This window comes from Quercus lobata, chromosome 3 (assembly GCF_001633185.2).
Source record: "Quercus lobata isolate SW786 chromosome 3, ValleyOak3.0 Primary Assembly, whole genome shotgun sequence".
Taxonomy (NCBI): Eukaryota; Viridiplantae; Streptophyta; class Magnoliopsida; order Fagales; family Fagaceae; genus Quercus; species Quercus lobata.
In genome coordinates this window covers 50865936-50879740 of record NC_044906.1, presented here as the reverse complement: position 1 = coordinate 50879740, position 13805 = coordinate 50865936, and the positions used below count along the sequence as shown (strand labels likewise).

At 37.3% G+C, this 13805-nt stretch overlaps 1 pseudogene; it reads right to left on the bottom strand.

Moving 5' to 3' along the window:
* The window catches only part of LOC115981023, a 50239-nt pseudogene that overhangs the window by 22270 nt on the left and 14164 nt on the right, over positions 1-13805 (bottom strand).

Below are 13805 nucleotides of genomic sequence, written 5' to 3'. Positions count from 1 at the left end.
GGGGAAACAATTTTCAATTTAAGAAATAAAGCACATTTGGCAAACCCCAAATTGGCAAATTTCTCATTTCCATGACAATCCGATCAACTCAAGCCTGATTATTTTCCTTTGAATATTAAAATGAAGAGAAATCCAACATGTTTAAAGTCATGTTAAAATAAACCCTCAAGACCTTTGGGTTCCCAACCAATTTCAAGGTCAGAAAAAATATGGTATATATAGCTGCCCCTTCTTTATCTAATACCTCGATTGCAATTAGGGGTGTTGGATAAAGAATAAAGATGTTGTATTTTTCTGGCATCTCAAAAATCAGGCAAGTTTTGAAAGAATCATCAAATGGATTTACACACGGTTACCTCTTTTACCTGCCTTAGGATCTCTAGGCATTAACTGATGGATTTCCAAATGGCAAGATAGCTTTGAGCTTTATCCATTGGCTTCCACTTTGCCTTTCACAATTCACTTCAAACTTGCAACACATTATGGACATAGTCGCGGATGTATGGCATTTTTTGTTTTTGTTTTTTGTTTTTTTGTGTTTTTTTTTTTTTTTTAGACAACATAGATGAACATGCAAATACTGGATGCTATGAAAAAACAGAAAAATAAATAAAACTAGGAGAAATGCTAGTTAGATATGAGAAACTATGCATGATAAAACATAAGATTTCGGGAGATTTAAAATATTGTGATGATGCAACTTTGATTTAAAGGGCAAACCTTAAAGAAGGATAGTAGTTTTGAAAACGTTGGACTAAACAAGCGCTATCGAATTGAATCCCGGGAAAGGTACTTTGAAAAACTTGACATTTTAAGATAAAAATCAGGACTAAACGATCACCATCGAATTAAATCCTAAGAAAGATATTTTGAAACACTTGAAATTTTGAGATAAAAATTAGGACTAAACAATCATCGTCGAATTGAATCCTAAGAAAGACATTTTGAAAAACTTGACATTTTGAGACACTTGACATTTGAGATAAAAATCAAGACTAAAAGATCGCCGTCGAATTGAATCCTGAGAGAGATATTTTGAAACACTTGACATTTTGAGATAAAAATCAGGACTAAACGATCACCTTCAAATTGAATCATGAGAGACACATTTTGAAACATTTGACATTTTGAGATAAAAATCAGGACTAAACGATCGCCATCAAATTGAATTCTGAGAGAGATATTTTGAAACATTTGAAATTTTGAGATAAAAGCGATATAGGATTAGGCGACCACCATCGAATTTGAATCTTGAGAGAGGTATTTTGAAAACCTTGATACTTTGAGATAAAAGCGAGATAGGATTAGATGACCACCATCAAATTTGAATCCCGAAAGAGGCATTTTAAAAACCTTGATATTTTGAGATAAAAGAGAGATAGGATTAGATGACCACTGCCAAATTTGAATCCTGAAAAAGGCATTTTGAAAGCCTTGATGTTTTGAGATAAAAGTGAAATAGGATTAGACGACCACTGTCGAATTTGAATCCTGAGAGATACTTGAGAAAGGGGGATAGGATTAGACAGCCACCGCCAAATTTGAATCCTGGAATAAATTGTGGACCTCTGTCAGATGACCACTACTAAATTTGAACCCTCATGGGATAGATAGGATTAGACGACCACTATCGAATTTCAACCCTTATGATATTAGACAACCACCGCTAAATTTGAATCTCGAAAAGATAGATAGGATTAGACTACCACTGCCAAATTGAAATCCTGATGAGATTAGATGACCACTGCTAAATTGGAATCTCAAAATGATAGATATAGAAGGGTTCCTACACTCTAGAAGTGTGGAAAAGGTCATACATCATGGAAGTGAGGAGGGTTGTACTGAGCGTGTTGTTATGCATCGGGTACCATAAAAGATTTCTACGCCGTCAAAGCGTGGAGCAGTTCCTACACCGTGGAAGTGTGTAAAAGGTTTCAACGAGAGAAATGAGTCCGAAGACTTCCCGAAGGCAAAAGTGTTTGAAAGAGACCCTTTGGGGGCTAATTAAAGCTGAATGTGTTTTAACGAGAGAAACTGGTCTGAAGACTGGCCGAAGATGAAAGTGTTTGAAAGAGACCCTCTGGGGGCTAGTTAAGGCTGAATGTGTTTCAACAAGAGAAACTGATCCAAAGAGTACCCAAAGGTGATGGTGTTTCAACGAGAGAAACCCGTCCGAAGACTACTCGAAGTTGAAGGATTTCATCGAAAGAAATTTGTTTAAAGACCACCCGAAGGTAAGGAGTTTGTTGGTTGTGCTGGATCATTGAGACACCAACCAAGGTTTAAAAGAACTAAAGAATTGCCCCATTGTAGGCTTTTTAGGTTCCATGATTTGCTAAATTCTGGATTCAATGCTTAGGGAAGATCCCCTCTTAGAAATGTTGAGACTCTTGGTCATAACTGCATAAAGAATTGCCTTAATGATGAGTTCTTTACGGTCTTGCTTAATTGTGCATGCTTGGCACCTATTCAGACCCTCATGAGGAGAGATTTCTCCTTCTCCTAGTGGATATCTTGAATTGCACTGGATAAAGGGAATATCATTAACGGTTTGAAAATATCAAAAATAAAACTACCCTAGTTTCAGGATTGAGACTAAGGCCAATCTTTGGGGATTGGGGTTATGTTTCAAGTAATGACTCAGACATCCTCTCTTGGGATGAGTTAGAAAGGCTCGGAAAGTATTTAGGGCAATGATGTTCGAATGGTATTCTGATCCTGGGGTTAAGCAATTGAATCTTTTGGGTTTAGGTTTTTCTAAAGATGCCTGGTAATGATTAAAAGAGGCTTGCCTAAGCTATTACAATCTTAAAACCCCATTTTTCTAGAAATGCCTTGGGAAGAAATGAATAGCCCTTAAGGATTTTTTTGACTTGAAAAGTTTGGAGGATCTAAAATTCTTGTCAATTGAAATCTTTGAAGGTCATCATTTTTCCTTTCTGTTTCAATTGGTTTTGAAAACCAGATTCAAAATCTAGAAATTTATTCATGATCACAAAAATCTGGTTGATTGCATGTGTACCATAAGAGAGGATCGATAAGGCCATGTTCCTTATTTGGTTTATAAGTGTATGTGCTCGATGGCTACCATTTACCTTGAATAGGAAACATGTTCACAAGCAAGGATTTTTTAGCAAAGTGATTATACATGGGTTTCCCTTTTCTAATCTCATGAAGGTAGGACTTGAATGATGTGTTTGGCCTTTTGAACTCTTCGGGTTCGAAGCAAGGGTTGGGAGAGAATCCTACCCTTTTTGAGGCATCATGCCTTGGCATATGCGGGTGATTCCGTTATCAATTATTGACCAAATGTTCAATGTCCCATGACCAACCAATCCTCAGTGATCAATGAGGTCTTTCATTAGGTTATAACGTCGCCTTAGGGTTAATTGGGAGCATGAAATGAAGGATATCAAACTCAAAACTTTCCACATGTGGGTGATTCCTTAGCACAAGATGCATAGACTAAGTAGTTGCTCTCAATCAAGGACTTCCTTAGGACCGTAATGTAAGGATATGGTTTTCCTAGGCTTACAGGAGGATTTTTTGGCTATGAAATTCTTTGAAGGGTTTCCTAAAGTTGAGGATTACACTTCATCAAGAATCTTTTTACTTGCCTCTCATGCTTGGCTATATCCTCAATTTGAGTCCATCTCTTGAACTTTGCCCATTTTCATATTTTTGGGCTTTCATTTGATTTTATTTGGCCCATATTTCTTGACTTCAATAGGCTGAATTTTTTCTTGTTCCCTCTCTTTGCTTGGGGCTTCATTTGACTTGATTGGCCCATGACTTTGTCATTTGATTGATTTGGGCTCTTTTCTTTTCCTTTTTCAATTAGGGACTCATTTGATAGACTCAAATATTGGAGGTCACCTAGCATGAGATTCTTGTAACCATCTAAACTTCCCCAGTGTGGAAGGTAATCCTTGGCTGGGTTAAACAAGAAAAGAATTCAACAGGCTCAACTGGGCTAGCAAAGGATATTTCTCTGTAAACGGGACAGTAGTGAAATGAATGTCTTTCTCCGTCATCCTTGATAGGCCAAGAATGTATTGACCCCTTATGATGAATTAATTGATTAATTAGCCAAGTTTATTAATTAATCAAATTAACATACAAAATGCATGGTAGCACAAAAAAATCACCAATTAAACTAAATATGCAGCAGAAATTAAATTGACGTGGTGATTTGTTTACAAATTGGGGAAACCTACATGGAAAATACCCTACCAGGTGATTTTAAGGTCACCACTCCCAAGAATCCACTATTATCAAAACAAGTAGTTACAAGTAAAAGAATCCTAGTACCTTATACTAACCTATAGTTGAACCCTTACCCCAATACCAAATTAGACTTGTTCTGTAGTGACAATCTCTTCTTTCAATGCATGGCTCCCAGTACGTGACTAACCAATTATGCAAATCCCAATATACGACTTAATCACCAACTTAAGAAGAATGTTGGCTGCAAAGTTCTTCAATTCATCACATGATGAAGATCAAGAAAGTCCTTGGTCACAAAACCCTACGGTGTACAAACACAGCAGCTTCTTCAAGAGAAAGATTAACTAGGGAAAAATCTGTCTCTGGTCACAATTTTGCATAAACAAAACTTTGCTTCACACTTGTGCAACTTGTGTAACCTTTGACGACCCTCAAAATAATCCTTATATATGTCTAGGGCTGTGAGAAAAGAATGCCCAAACATATACCCACGAATTGGATGAAAAACAGCTCTAAAAAACTGAGTTTCATAAACCTTAATAGATAGCCATCTATCGAGCTAGCTGTCGAGTCACGGGCTTTAGCAGTTTTTAAACCTCGATAGATGCTAGCTGTCGAGTTTTAAAATCCAGCACTTCATTACTTGATTCTTCGATAGACTTGCATGGCTTTAACACTTGAACTTGAAACCTTGTTTCTTGAAGCATTAAACACATCCTAGATCTACTCAATTACAAGTAAAGTGCGTTTTGTCAAAGGATTAGCTAATTACATAAAATAGTGACATATGTTCCTAACATTAAATCACATATGTCCTAACAATCTCCCCCTTTGGCAATCCATGACAAAACCACAACAAACAAATGAACATATGAGAGAAGTTATAAATCACTCAACTCATACTCACTTGTTGAATACAATAAAATCTTTCCGAACACAAACTCTTGAAAAATTTTGCAAGAAGAGAGTTTATGGCAAGTAGACTTTGACAACCTATATTTCTGAGACACTTTAAACAGAACTCGTCACGGCATATTAGTGTGAAACAAAAATAATAGATTGCATACAATAAATAAGAAACATGTGCATAAAGAAAGAATAGAAACAAAACATAGAGAGATAGGTGAATAACATACATCAATATATATAAAAATCAAATATAAGTACAATGTATGTCAAAATGGTTACAAGACCCATATACAAGAGATGATGTATCTAAAATAGAAGGAAAAGAAAGGATACAAAAATCCTCAATACATCCCTCAATATAAACACTCCCCCTATCTCCTATACCAACCCTCCCCCTGTGAGTATGACTACTCTCATCTCAAAACTACTCCCCCTTTTGTTAACGAGTGACAAAGGGCAAGTAAATCAAGTAGACATCTCATCATCACTAGGCGAGCCAACATCATCATCCTCAGCATCACTAGCACTGCTGGAGCAATTGTCACTCTCATCCTCAGATGCCTTGGGAGAGGAAGCCAGTGAAACCACCCATCACAGCCTGTCGTCGCGCAATACAACCGACACGGGTGTTCACCTGACACAACTCATTGCTGAGAGTGTCAAGGTGAGCATCCATGCACACAAGCTGTGCCATGATGGCCTCAAGTGTCACTCCACCCACTAAAGATGAAGGAGCGGAGGTGGATGGAATGGTAGACACCGAAGGAGCTGCTGTCTGTGTCTAGGGTTGCCTCGGTCTCAACTGTGCTGTGCTCCGTTGAACGGTAGCTACATCTATGGAACATATATACGAGAAGTAGGGAGACACAGGATAGGAGACTGAAAAATGGCAAAGGAGTCTCGTGATAGCGGAAGGAAAAATGAGCCTATCACGAGTCGCCATATCCTTATAGACATCTATAAGGGAAAGTATAAAGTGTGAAGGGAAGTCAATAGAGATATCCTTAATGAGGGATAACAAAAACCGAGCATGAGGCTCTATGATAGTGTTATATTGAGACAATGGATGAAGAATAAATGTCATCACCATGTTAAGTAATCTTGGACCTTTAGCAAAGGCCAAGCATAAGGTGTTTTGATGATCACCCCATGAAGAAGGTATCTCACAGAATAGAGACGCGAGCTCGTCTTTGGACACTGTCCTCAGATGCTCAAAACCAGGGTAGTCAAGATGCGCTACCCTAGGGACGTGTAGTACCTCAGATACAATATCCGGAGTAACTACCATGCGTATACCCTGAATGTGAGTAGAAAACTGAGGTATAGAGTAATTAAATCCCTGCATATTGGAGTAGAACTCTTGTATGATCATGAAAGGGCACGTGACCGGGACGCCACAAAGTGACTCCCAACCCCTACTATGGATGACAATGTGTAGGTCAATGTCAGAAAAGTCTGATAGAACGACTTGGCAATCCGAATGAATGCCGCGTCATGTAAAGTTCTCCAAGAAGTCCGATTTGGCCTTCTCATCAAGGAACCAAACATGAGATGGAGTGGGGTCAAATGGAGAAGAAGAAGAAGATTCCCCGGAATGAAGAGGGTTCCAAGATGAAGTAGACATACGTACATACGTTTAGGTGCCATAGAGTAGACTAACGTAAGAGGAAGAGAAAGAGAAAGAGAGAGAGACAATCAGAAAAGTACCAAGCAGTTTTTAATATCAAATGATAAAAACAAAAAGGTACGTATGCATGAAAATGCATGAACATGTGACATGCTAAATTAAATGCATCATAGGCTCAGCCCAATCCAAACCTACTAGCACACAACATAGCAACAAAGTAAACACACATCTAAATGCATGAAACATTGTTATAATGCGAGTATGATGCAATGCATGAAGTTTAAAGTTCATTTGAACAAAAACCCATCCCAAAATTTTAACAAAAACTCAAAAGTTTTGAAAAATCTCAAACAATTTCAAAAACCCCAAAAGTTAGGTCAAAGATCATGTAAATGCATTATAAAGAGGGAAAAAGAATCATACCAGATGAAGAATAGAGATCTTGAGACCGAAAATGAAGTGAGGAAGATGAAAAGATTGAGTTTTGGGTGTTTGGGAGTGAGAGAAGAGAGAAGCTATCAAGAGAGATTGAAGGAAAATGGATCTGAAATCGCAAGTCACAAATTTATAGAAACATCATAATCTTCGATCGATCGAGAGCTATCAAGATTTAACAAGGCGTGTGTTAGCTATCGAACAGCTAACAAGGACCTATCGAGGATCTGTCCAAAGGTTTCTACAATAAAGAAGCTCGATGGATCGAGATAGATGTGGTGTGCATCTAGGGCTCTTGCCTCAAACTTCTCCAAGTGGCTTGCGTCTCTAGGTAGACATGGCAAAACGGGGGCGTCGGGTTGGGTTCGGGTTGCAAGTCAAACGGGTCATGGGTCAAAAACGGGTCATTTTAAACAGGTTAAAAACGGGTTCGGGTCAATCGGGTTGGGTCGGGTTGACCCGTATTTTTCCCATTTTTTTTTTTTTTTTTTTTTTTTTTTTTTTTTTATATATAAAGAAAACAACATGTATTTGCCATTTGGAAAGTTATGCAACTAATTACTTGATGTAAAATGCATTATTTTGAATTCCACTTATATTAAGAATGAACTCAGTTAAACTCGTTAATACTTTTTCAATAATTTTAAAATTATAAAAATCCTAACATTAATACAAAGATAAGTAAAACAAATACACAAGTTTTATTTCTACACAATATCAACATTCCAAAATATAAAACAAAATTACAAATGACTTATTGGATAACCCATTTGATAAAGAATAAAAACATATAAGAAATTTACTATCTTCAAAATTAATTTTATAATCTATTATCAATTGTGGTTGGCACTCTATTTCAATTGAGATATACATTAAAGTTTGATTGCTTACTTATTTATACACTAGGAAATATCATAATTTATTTTGAAAAGCCATTTATTTTGGACATAAATTGTTAAAAAAATAGGTCTAAGCATTCATAATTTATGCTAATTTGATATTTTGGCTTCATTATTTTCACACTTGTGAATGTTTCTCACACATGTCTACAATTTTAAATCTATGTTTTTAACTCTACTGTAATTAGATTATCTTAACATGTACTTTACTATTTGATATTTAAAAATCTTTACTCATTACAGAATGCTCAACCATTTATCTTTCAATTAATTTACATACAGTTATGTAAATGTATCAATTGTTTCCTTAAAGCTCACAACAAACAATTAAACCAATATTGTCTTAATTTTACTTTTTTTTTTTTTTTTTTAACCCAAAAAAAGAGTTTTAAAAAAATGGTTCGGGTTCAGGTCGGGTCCGGTTGACCCGCAAAAACACGGGTCGGGTCACGGGTCAACCCGTTTTTGCTTCGGGTCAAAAAAATCGGGTTCGGGTCGAGTATTTTTAGGGTCGGGTAAGGTCGGGTTAGAAAATTCTGATCCGTTTTGCCATGTCTATCTCTAAGGCATACTTGTCTTCTCCATCTCTATCTTTACCTATTCTGGTGAGGCTCTTGCCTCAAGGTGACATTGGTCTTTGTCTCTATCTCTACCTCTTCTACTATGCCTACATGCTCAATTCCCTTGGGATATGTGCCCAAGTTCTGTGTCATGTAGGGTTTGTGCAGACATGTTCAATTCCCATAGTATATGTGTACAAATTCTGTATTCTGACTTGCTTGACTGGTATATGGCCCGTGCCTGCATATTCAATTCTCATAGGATATGTGCATGAGTGGCCTTGGTGTTCCAACTCTCAAGGAAGTCCTAGGTGAAAGATCCACGGGGGATGATGAAAGTCTTACTAGGGAATATAATCTGCTAAGAAGTGTGTTGGTGACTCACGAGGAAGCCTTCTTGGTATGTAGTTCACTTTGGGAAGATAACTTGCTAAGTGGTTTGGTGGTGATTTTGACCCATGAGGAAGTCTTTGGTAGTGTGGAATCCACAAGGGAAAATCCTTCTTTTTCTTTATGGCTCACTGGGGAACTTGTGTTGATTCTACCCACGAGGGGCTTTTATCAACTCCATGGGGAAATTTTCTTCACAACTCACAAGAGGGTTGCCTCTGTGTCGTGGAATCGTGAGGAAGTCCTTCCATGATACTGTACTCTATTCGAGATTTGGTTGAAGATCTGAACCCACGGGGGAGTTTCCTTGGTGACTTCTGATCAACTGAGGGATGTTTTTTATGCTTTTAATCCACTGGGGATGCCTTAAGGGTCTTTGTGTCTTTTACCCAACTGACGGTATTTCTATCATTTTTTTATGCATTCTTAAAATTTCTTTTGCACTTCCTACCTTCCGAGAACCCATTAAGGGATATTTGACAAATTTATTTAATTTTTTACAGTTTAGTGGGGGCCTAAACTACACGTAGTTCAGCGGGGGCCTAAACTACATATAGCTTAGCCATCAGATGCATTCCAACCTCTTCATTTCTCTCCAATAGTTACTAACCGTTTATTTGTTTCTTTTTTCATTCTCCTAATCTCCCTCATCTCTTCACATTCCCTCTAACTCTCTAACTTTCATCTTTTCTCTACAAAACCCTGCATTTCTCTCATTCTTCTTCATTATCTGATCCTTCCCTCTCATGTTCTCTCATCTGAAACTCTCTCCCTCTCCCATATTCTCTCATCCTCTCCAATGGCACCCAAGTCCAAAACTAAGAAAACCTCCTACGTGCTTTCCAGTGATGCATCCAATCTCACCCATTGGAACAAAGAGATAAGGCTGACTGAGTATTCTAAGAGCATGTATGGTCCTAGAAGGTTGGCCTACCCGGGCAATGGTGATGATGATGATGATGATGGTAGTGATGGCGGTGGCGGTTCAAAGTCCCCTCTAAGCTACCAGCTAAGGAAGAGGCGTTTCTAGTGATACTATAAACAGACAAATAGACAGACACAGACATAGCATAGCATATTTCTTTTTGTTGCTTTTTATCATTTTTCCTTTTTAGCATGCACTTCTGCATTCGAATATGATTTGAGACATTAGGTTGTATTTTAAGAACACCTTTTACATTTATGCTTTTATTTAGAACATGCACTTAATTTACAACTTGTGGAGATAATTGCACAATTTTATGCAATTTTTGCTTTTCTTGGTCTTTGGTACATGAAAATCTGAGCTTGAGTGTGCCTTAAGTAGTCCCTTAGGTTGTAGGAATCATAGGAGAAGTCTTGGGGAAGGAATTATACTTCAAATAGGAAAAGGAACTCGCCCCTGCCTTACTTTATGCATGCACATATGCTCACTTGTGTGTGCAAGTTTTGACCTTGTACGCGCAGCTTTGACCCTGCGTAGGCATTACATGGGCCAAAAAATCCCTAGCCGCCTTATTTCAGTATAGCTGTTGGGGGCCTCCAAACCCTTACCAAACATATTCTAAGCTCAGAAAACATTCCTCAAGGCTTCCCAATGGCAGAATTCTCCCCTTTAGAGGTCTCGGCATGGATCAAGAAGCTTGGCCCTAGTTTCAAAGAGGCCCTCATCCTTTCGATCTCTCTTGCATCTTCCCATATCATCAAATTAAGGGGGATGAACCTCTCCTTCATGTTGCTGCCAACTTTTGGATTCCTACTCGGCATGTTTTTCACTTCAATGGTGTAGAAATATGCCCCACTATTGAAGAGTTCAATGTGATCATGGGTGAACCTGAGGTTAACACTCTCATTCTTCCTACTATTGGCAGGGATCTCATTTCTTATGGAAATATGAGTGTTCAAGAATAAGAGAGTGTACCTTGGTGTGGTGAATTTCAAAACCGAAGATCAAAAGTTCTTAAGAATACTTTCAATCTTCACTTCAATTCCACTTATGCCCAAGAAGTGTGGTCTCTCAATCAGTTTGTTCTAGGGAGAATGAGAAAAGTGTTTAACCCTCTCATACAAACCTTTTCATGTGTTATATAAATTTTGTATGTTTCTCTCCTTATAACTGATTATCTAATTGGGCTAGCCTTTTGGGCCTTTCCAATTGGGCTTTAGTATGTGGCTTGAAGTGGGACCAAAATGGAACAAATAAAACACTAGCTCCAATAGGCCTTTGACTTTTCTGTCAACTCTTGACAAGTTCAAAGTTACCATTAATTATATTTAATACCACTATATAAATATAATTGCACTCTATATTCGTAGTTATTCAAAGTCATGAAAGTAGACTGTTACTTTGTAAATTACTACATCTTAATCCTTGAGTACCCGGTTTAATCCATTAAGTTATTCATTATATATTTATGAAATCCAATTTCATAAATATATACTTTAGTAACTATTTACTAAAGTAGTTAGGCCTAACATTCTGAATAACAAACCCATTAAACTTATCTCAAGGGAATATTTTGTATCTCCGTTAAAAGACTATGAATTCCATCTTGAGAATATATATTCCATCAACACTAAATGTGGCTGCCCAACATACTAAGGTTTTGACCGTTAATTTAGATCTCACTCCTAATATATCAAAGCTACTTACACTTCATGATCAGGTCCATTATTCTCTCAAGATTAAGAGTTCATGTAAAAGGGAGTTGTGAGATTTATTATTCATTTGACAGTCATTAAGAGAATAATAAATCTCACAGTGGTCCAGTTCAATATGTTTTAACTCTTAAAACATATCAACATGTCAACTAGAAGTTTCCACTTCCGTGATCAAGACAAATCATCTTAGTTGATATGTTATAGTCTTCGCAGATGAAATGGCCAATTTCATCATCGACTACGAACTAAAATTCTGAGTTTACAAAGAACCTGTGATTTATATCTTTTGTGACTTTTCACATAAATCACATACTATGCATCTCCTGGACTATATGATAATGTCCAAGTATTCATGTTGCCATTATTTTAGATAATAATAAAGTAACTTTATTAATCACAACATTAAGTCATACGTAATAAAATACATAGCATCATACAATAGGATTTTAGGGCACTAATCCTAACAATTTCCTTAGTTCAAGCCCTTTTAGCGGGTTCCTTTTGACATGGCGCAGCACTAGTGTGTGTTTAACAAGTTGAACATCCACTCGGTTTTTGCGTACTTCTCTCACTTGACTGTTCCTGTGGCTGGTAGGTCACGTTCTCATTATCTCAATGCTTTCTATTTGTGTCTTCTTGTCAAATACTTCTTGATTTATGAAACAATTCGCATAGATCGAAAGATGAGCTAGGTGGTTAGCGATCTGAGGATGGGAAGCCCTATGGGCATGATCTTGGCTGAAACTCTCAATGGTTTGGCGCGGTTCATAGGAAGGAAGCAAACATCTTTGCAAGAAGTCCTCTCCTTCTTCAAGTATAATCCCTAATTCTCACCTATATTCTGAACCTAGCGGGGTTCCTCTAATTTTTGCATGGATTGCCTTTTGATTTTCAACCCATCAAGGCTCCTTATATCATCTTTGAATATATTTTTTTTCTCTCTTTTTCCTTTCACTCATGCTATCTTTTTCTCTTCTTCTCTCTTTTCTTTTTTAGATATGGCTATATGAGAGTCTTCGACTACTTCCTCCACCCTTCGTTCCTCCCAGTCAATATCTCCCCAAGCATTATCATGACCATAGGCCTAAGCGCACTGAGATGGAACTTGATGAGTTCACTAAATTCATGAAGTGTATTGAAATCTCAGACATTCAATGGGTAGTGGACTGGTGGCATATTTCAAGCATGGTCAATCGCAGCTTTAAAGATAACTGTGTTCCTTTGGTTGGGCTCTGCCATTGTTTTTTCTACTCTACATGTCATATTACAAGGCAATTTGGTGACCATGAAGGAGCTCCTAGTGATGATGGTTCCTTCCATACCATGGTATTTACTGAGAGGATCTTGGGCAGAATCTGTGAGACTTAGTCGCGAAGGATGGTAACCATAGGCATCCTCTTTCCTTAATTCCTTCATCCAACTTCAGGGTACAAGAAATGGCTAGAGACTAACATGAAGTGGGTTCATATAGATGAGAAAGGTCCAACAAAAGAAAGAAGGCTGATTGACCACCCTAATATGCCCCAAATTTTATTTTTCTACACTTTATGATTCTCACGTCTTTTCTTTTTGAATTTAATAAATGATTGGAATGTTCCAAATATCCTATGGAAACAGTTTATTATTTTTTAATTTGAGCAATAAAAGAATCATCCATTTATTATCTTTTATTTTTGTCATTATTTTTCTTTCTTCTTCTTTTTTTCTTTTCTTTTCTTTTTTCCATGCCATGTAATTTTTGCCCATGATGTCTTTATAGGAATTTTTGCCATGCCCATGGTCTTTTCCCCTATCTTTTGCCTAGACCACCCTTTTGGGTTTTCAATCTAGCAGGGTTCTTTTGCCTTAATTTTTTCCTAGGTTGCCCTTTCAAGTTTTCAACCTAGCAGGCTTATTTTCTTCTTATTTTCAATGTTATATCTTTGGAGCCTATCCATGTTGATTGGGCAAAGCATCTCTTCTCCATCCAAATCGATAATTCTTGTAGCACCTCCTAACAGGATCTTCTCAATAATAAAAGGCCCAGACCATCTTGACTTCATCTTCCCTTCATCTTCCCTCTTAGATCAAAAGTTTCATCTCTAAGCACTTTTAGGACCAAGTCCCCTTCCTTAAGGT